The sequence below is a fragment of the Vombatus ursinus genome, unplaced genomic scaffold (genome assembly GCF_900497805.2).
Source record: "Vombatus ursinus unplaced genomic scaffold, bare-nosed wombat genome assembly UNPS02014816.1, whole genome shotgun sequence".
Classification (NCBI taxonomy): domain Eukaryota; kingdom Metazoa; phylum Chordata; class Mammalia; order Diprotodontia; family Vombatidae; genus Vombatus; species Vombatus ursinus.
The window spans coordinates 28307006-28314686 of record NW_020954594.1 but is presented as its reverse complement, the minus strand read 5'-3'; the positions used below and the strand labels follow the sequence as shown (position 1 = coordinate 28314686).

Sequence of the window (7681 nt, the reverse complement as noted above, 5' to 3'; positions counted from 1 at the left end):
GATGGTTAAAGAGACCAAACTCATGGATTTGACCCGACATCATAAGCCAATATAGTTTTTGTGTGCTGTGGCATAGACTGTGCACCTAATCCTGATTGTCACTTTATGAATGTGCCACAGACTGATTCTCTTACTTAGGTTTAAAAGATACTTGGTTTCATTGGGTGCAATGGGTGTTCTTTCCACTGATACAAATGGATCAAGTGCCTGTGGCTTAAATACATAGAACAATAGATAAATACATAGGCATGTATAAATATATAGATATACACATATTTACACACACAGAGAGCTACTATAGATATACATATGTATATACCTAAATTGTTATATATGTATAACTATAGTTATCTATAGATCTCTATATGACTATAAATATAATTATATAGATATATAAAGATATAGATATAGTTCTAGATAAATGTGGCTCTAGAAATAAATACAGATATAGATGACACAAATACAGAAATAGAGATAGAGATGATAGAGAGGTGGAAGAGGTGGGAGAGTTGACAGAAATTGAGATAGAGATGGAGAAAGAGATGGCCCAGTGGCCATCATTCTGATAAGCCTCTCTGAATGTGGGTAGTCTGGTCTTCAGACAACAGACATATCTACTCCATTGTTAAGTCTATATTCAAGGTCTTTCCACTTTTCTAGGCTCATGCACACTTTATGATCTATAAGCATATATTTCAAAAACACAGAATCAACTCAATGCTGTGATGATGCAGTAGAGTAGGACTTTATTGGGTGACTGGATCCCTAACTAGCCCTGGTAATTGAGTGCTATTAATCCCCAAAGGATTCTAGGGAACCCCAAAGGGTTCTAGGGAAAGAGTATATGGGCTAAGCACAACTCATTCCCAAATCTTTGGTTTAAAAATAAAAAAGCTCACAAACCATCGGAGTTGATGTGCCAATGATGTCAAAAAAGAATTGTGTTTGCATATAAAATACAAATACAATTAAGAAAAGCCTTCCCTGGATCACTTGTGTACTTTACAGTGATCCATACCTGCAAGTTACCCAGTTGCTGACAACATTCATCAGTTCTGTCTTCTAAAAGAAGGACAAATATTCTATCATATTTGTCAATATTCAAATTGATTTAATTCATACTCATTGAGCACTTAGCCTGTCCAAGTCATATTGAATGCTGTATGGTCTAAAGGGTAAGTTAATTATGGCCTTCATGAATTTAAGGATTCTTATGTAGAGGATATTCATTAGTTCTTCTCCAGGGTTGAAAAGGAAGAAATATATTTAATTGAAAACAGGAGAAATTTAGATTGGATCTATGGAATAACTTCCCATCATTAATGTGAAAAAATATTGGGATTTTGGGATTGGCTACTGAAAGATGCATTATGGAATAGTGAATAGGGCACAGTACTTGGAGTCAGAAAGATCTTCAAATCTTACTAGCTTTATGACCCTGGGAAAGTTATTTACCTTCTCTGGGTCTTGGTTTCCTCATTTATAAAATGAGAGAGTTGTACTCATTGGTATCCAAGGTCCCTTCTAGCTTTAATCTAGATCCTGTGATCCTAGATCTCCTCCAGAAGAGACTAGACAACCATCTATCTTGACTACTTTACAAAAAATGTTCCCTGGAAATAGGAGAATTGATGAAATGACCTTGGAAGATCTTTCCTTTATCAAGAATTCTAGGACTTCATGGTGATCCAATGTGGGAACAATGGCCCCCACAGCTAACTTTCTCACCTAACTAAATATAATTGTGGGAGCAAAATTTTGAATATAAGGAAGTACTAATTGAATGTCTACTATGCAAATAAGATTGTGCTGGGCATCTTGGGGGACGGCAAGAAGTATCAAAAATGATCACTGTTCCCAAGAAGCTTATAACCTAGTTAGGAAACTAAGACATATACATGAAAAAAGTTATTAGCCGTTTTTACAATTTTTTATTTTATTTTTCATTTATGGAATAAAGTATTTCCATAACACAGTATAATAAAAAAAAGATACTTGCACATGAAACTGCAAATCTACTTTGTACAATTTGTTATTCCTCTTAAAATTACAGTAAAATTATCACATAAATTTATTTTTTTTCTTCCCTCCAGCTCATCATGGCCTACAATCATAAGTGAAGACTTCATGGAGAAAATAGCATTGAACTAGACACTGAAAGATCAGTAGAATTTCTATAGCAGAGATAAGAGAGGGTAAGAAGGAAGTAGAGAGGAATTCCAGACAAGGAATAAACCTTTGAAAGGCTGGGCCTTAAAGAATAAAATTACATGGGGTAACACAGTATGGATTGCAAGGTTCCTAGAGATGGAAGCATCCTGTCAGACTAAAAACCCTGAACCTGGCATAAGGGCTTGAATGCTGACTCTGACATTGGATAGGCATGACTTTGGACATGTGCAACAATAGTTCCTTCATCTATAAAAAATGGACAATACTATTTATTCTCCCAATGTCAGAAAGTGATGATGAAGAAAGCAATATGTAATTCTTAAAAGATAAGAACTAGACCTATAATTTCACTGATATGAGGAACTTCCAGATGAGGACACCCCCTTTACCAAGGCAGGCTGGTAGTTCTTTTTGCAACATAGAGCCTTTGGGAATTACCTAGAGCAGTAAGAGGTTAAGTGACCTACCAGGGTTACAGAGCTAACACGTAGTAGAGGCCAGGCTTGAACCCAGGTCTTCTTGGCTCTGAGGATAACTCTTTACACACTGAGTTTGCCATGCTGCCACTATAGTTTCTTAAAGAAGCACATAAATGATTTATTATTACTATTATCCAGTGTGGGAAACGTGCTTATATTTTCTGGGTCAAATCATTTGTGGTAGTTCCAGAATAGAAAACAATATTCTATTTGTAAACATAGTAGTAGGCACACATTAACGAGGACCCTCAGGTGGCTACCACACAGTGGGGTAGGCAGAGGCTAGTCACAGCATGAATTACTTTGCCCAGTGAAGCTGAAGGAGACTTAGATATGCTTGAGATATATTGAGGCATGATAAAAGTGCTTTATACCAAATTACTTTTTATTCCTCACTTAATAAAAATGTCCTGGGTTGTCTTTGGTTATTGCAGCTAAGCTCATGATTCATAGATCATAAATGTATGCAAAGAGCAAATCCTCTGATAGCATCCCAGGTACTATAGGAGCTTTGGAAGAAAGAGAGTACCTATTCAGTGGGACTGACACCCTCACATTGCCCGGATCTGTTATATATCTGAGGCCATTATCAAAAGGATACACCTCAACAACAAATAGTAGTCACATCAAGGAATAGGTATAATAATAAAAGGTAGCATTTTATAGCACCTTAAAGTATGCAAAGTGACTTACAAATATCACACTTTATTCTGACAATAATCCTGGGGGAAAGTGCTATTATTATCCCCATTTTACAGATAAGTATGAATTTAAAGGATTTTAAAATAGAAGTTACGTGACTTGCCCAGGGACACAAAAATTAAGTGTCAGAGGTAGGACTCAAGTTTAGATCTTCCTAACCCTGAAGTCTTCTCTCTATCTACTACAGAATTCTGACTTCTTACAAAGTATACACAAAGTCAACACAAAAGAATTTTTGTGGGGAGGGGAACAGTAACAACTGAGGGGGTCATTAATTAATAGCATGAGTCAGCCCACTTACTGTACTTATTGGAGACAAATTCAACCAATGCAACTCTGATACCTCATTATAGCAGGGGCCAGGGAGGACTCTGAGTTATTGAAGATAAAATAAGCAGAACACAAATTTTAGCTGATGCTACAATGCTGTAAAAGATTAGAGTATGGCCATTTTTAATGCCCAAAGAAACCTTTTTGTTGTCAGGCATTTTTCAGTCATGTCCAACTCTTCATGACCCCATTTAGAGCTTTCTTGGCAAAGATACTGGAATGGTTTGCCATTTCCTTCTCCAGCTCATTTTTCAGATGAGAAAACTGAGGCAAACAGGGTTAAGTGACTTGCCCAGAGTCACACAGCTAGTAAGCATCTGAGATTAAATTTGAACTCAGGAAAATGAATCTTCCTGACTTCAGGCCCAGTGCTTTATCCACTGTACCACCTAGCCACCAAGAAAGTTCTAATTCAACTCCTTCATTTTACAGACGAAAAAAATTGAGGCTCAAAATGCAGTCACTTACCTAGAGGCACACAGCTAGTTAGTGATAGGGCTAGTAGTAGAATCCCAGGATTGATTCCCATTACAGTAATCTTTTCACTATACTTCAATTGAATATTGGTAAATATAAATTCAAGTTCAATTCAGTTCAAGAGACTTCATAGCTTTTATTCCTCCTTCCATGTGCAGGTCTTCCTGTGCAATGTGGCACTTCCATTGAAAACAAATTCCTGGCAGGCTCCCAGTGTCCAAAGTCTCCCAGACACTAATACTACTTGTTCTTGGAAGCTGGACACAGGAAAGTGGCAATACCTTTAAAAGTTGATAGGCATGTTAAGTCTGAAGTTATAGTAGGACATCCATGTGGAAACGTGTTACCCCAGGATCATAGATCTAGGGCTGGAGGTGACCTCAAAAATCAATTAGCCCAGCTGCCTTATTTTATGGAAAAGGAGACTGAAGCCCAGGGAGGTTATGTGATTTGCCTAAAGTTACACAGGAAATAAGTATCAGAGTATTCAAACCCAGGCAGGGATTCTTTGACTCAAGGCCAAGGCTTTTCCCATCTGGCCATATCATATCCAAATAGGCAGCTGGAAATGAGGGTCTGGAATTCAGGAGGAAATAACAGAGCCAATGATTCAGATTTGAGAGTCACACGTAGAGCTGATAGTTGACAACTTCAGAATGGATGAAAGAGACTGAAAACAGAGTAAAGGTTGGCTCAAATTCTCTAAGCAGATCAACAATTAATTCATTCCAAGTCAATTAAGGCAAGGCCTGGTGCCCTCCACGGCAGTTTGCCCATCTGCATTGTAGGAGCTGACCTGAGCTGCCTATACCAAGTGTGCCATTGGGACAGTAATGGATGATGCAGTTATAAGGAAGTATCTCCTAATTGATGGTGTTGGTGCTGATCATGATTGGAGAATCAACCTGTTAGTGAAGAGTTTCATTAAATGGTGTAATGCCGGATCTCAAGAAGAAGGAGACAACCAGGACCAGCACATGCTGAGTAAATTACCTCAATGTGAATTTTCAATGGGAAAAACCCTGCTTGCATATGACATGAAACTCAGAAAAAATGGAAAACTATGGAAAAAATATACAAAGACGGAAAATAACACAGCTGGAACATATACAAAAAATTACTGAGTGTAAAAAGCAGATCCTTCAAGCAAAACAAATATGAAAAAATCACCAGGAATATGATACTTTGGCAAAAGTCACACAGAACCATACAGACAGGCATGAAACATTAAAGGAGCTAGATGCTTTGGGGAAAGAATCACAACACCTTTCTCATATAAAAGAAAATGTTGAAGATAAGCTAGAAAAAAGGCAAAAGTAGTTCCTTTGTACTATCCATAAACTTCAGCAAACATTTTAAAATGATGAAAAACTCTTCGAAGTGGAAGAAGCTCAGGAAGCAGTCATGGAAACAGAAACTAAACAACAGGCAAATGCAAGTCTCACCGGTATGAAGAGACATAGATATCTCCGTTTTACTTTCCTTTCACATGGCTAAGCACATGTGTTAAATCACTGTTACTTTGGTGAAACTAGCAGACTATAGATGATAAATTTTTATTATATTTTTCAAATGTACAACTAGTCAAAAAAGCTATTTTAATGAAGTTTGATTTTCTGAATTTTTTATTCAAATGTTTTCAGTTTGTATTTTCACGCATATTTTGGTCATTGTTAAAATGATAAAATTGACATCAATTTTCACAAGTTGTACTTTACAAGAAAACACTTTGAGAATATACACAGGAAATACAGAATTCCCTCTCCTTTGATGCCACAACTTAGTGAATAAGTCCTCGGGAATCATCTGAGAAAACAGAGAAGCCCAGGCTCACATGCTAGTATTTAAGGGGATGTCTAACCAACTCTTCCTGATTCCAAGACCAGCACTTGACCACAATTTCTATGCCATGATGCTTTTACATGGGGGGAAAAAACAACATGAGCAAATAATGGGCCAATTTCTAACCTAGTGAAATAAATTGTTCACTTTTAAATAAATGAAAATTAAACAAATTTAGTCATTAATTTTATAAAATATTTCTTAAGAAAAGTCAATCAGCCCACTGGCTTAGGGCTATTGTTAAAAGTCATAGAACTGTATCCAATGATTTATTGACAATTGCTAAAGGGAACAGATTCACCATCAGAAGTCGACAATTAACTTTTTGAGTGCTTATCATGAGCTCATAGCCATATTACAGACATATCAAAAAAAGAAGACACAATCCTTTCCCCTAAGCTGTTTGCCATCTAGTTTCATGAGATTTACAGATGAAAAGTTCCTTAAGAGATCATATTATCTAATTCTATCTTCATTTTACAGATGAGGATGCTGAGTGATTTGTTCAAAGTGGCACAGGTAGTAAGGGATTTGGGATTCAAATTTCATTGTCTTGGCTCCAAATCCAATAAAAGAAATAGGTAATAACTAGAAAGTAAATACAAAACAAGACATCATAAAATAATACACATATAGCTCTATTTTACAAACAAGTGCTATGTAGGAATTATGTTGTCTGAGCCTACTTTCCCTAGGGACTATAAATGAAAGTGTGGCCCCCCAGGTGTGGGGTGTGGGGGGGTAAGGATTGGTACTTTTCTGTCTACCATGTATTCAAAGTAAATTTATATTTAAAAAAGATAATTAATGTTAATTTATTAAATTGAATTGGGTGCTAGTCACTGTTGGCTCACAGTGAGGGAAATACACTAGAATGTGGGCTTGAGCTTATAGTATTAAAGAAAAACATCACAGTCCCTCAAAGGGTATCCCTAGAATCCTGAGGAATCCTTAATGTGGATGAATGAGGCCATCCAACTACACATATGTCTTACCTCTCTCTCTCTCTCTCTCTCTCTCTCTCTCTCTCTCTCTTTCCATCTCTGTCTCTGTCTCTCTCTCTCCCCATATTGATAGACAGACAAATAGATGGATAGATAGATGTAGATAAATAGATATATACTAACATTCATATTGCACCTACTGTATGGCAGGCACTGCACTTAGCACTTTACAATAATTATCTCGTTTGATCATCACAACCACCCAGGAGATATGTCCTATCACTATCCTCATTTAACAGTTGAGGAAACTGAAGCAAACCCAACCAATGGAATCCGCAAATGACCTGGGTCCCAAAGATTGCTTGGTGCTAAACTGGCTCTTCCCAGACCTCCCGGTGGTCTGCTTTACTAATCTTTTGGAGCTCATAAAGTTATAGCTATTTCTAATCAGCTTCACCTTACAGAAAAAAGACAAAAGAAATTGACACCCATGTTCACGGACTACATATCAACCTCAGATGGAGAACAGCTGAGGCTTCTCCCTTTACCGGATTGTCTCTCTTCTCGGCCTGGAATTCCATCAAGCAAGAATGAATCAAACCTGAAGAGACAGGCTATTCAACTATTCAACTAGTACCCTTTGAATAATCTCCAATTCTGGCTAAATCAAAAAGGCCTTCTCTCTACCAGACGGTTAGCAGACTGGAACCAGTTACAGAGTGTCTATATATGATC

The 7681-nt window shown here is 37.1% G+C and overlaps 1 pseudogene; it reads left to right on the top strand.

Moving 5' to 3' along the window:
- The first annotated feature begins 4987 nt into the window (after window positions 1-4987).
- On the top strand, window positions 4988-6747 carry LOC114023068 (annotated as a pseudogene).
- The last annotated feature ends 934 nt before the right edge of the window (window positions 6748-7681 follow it).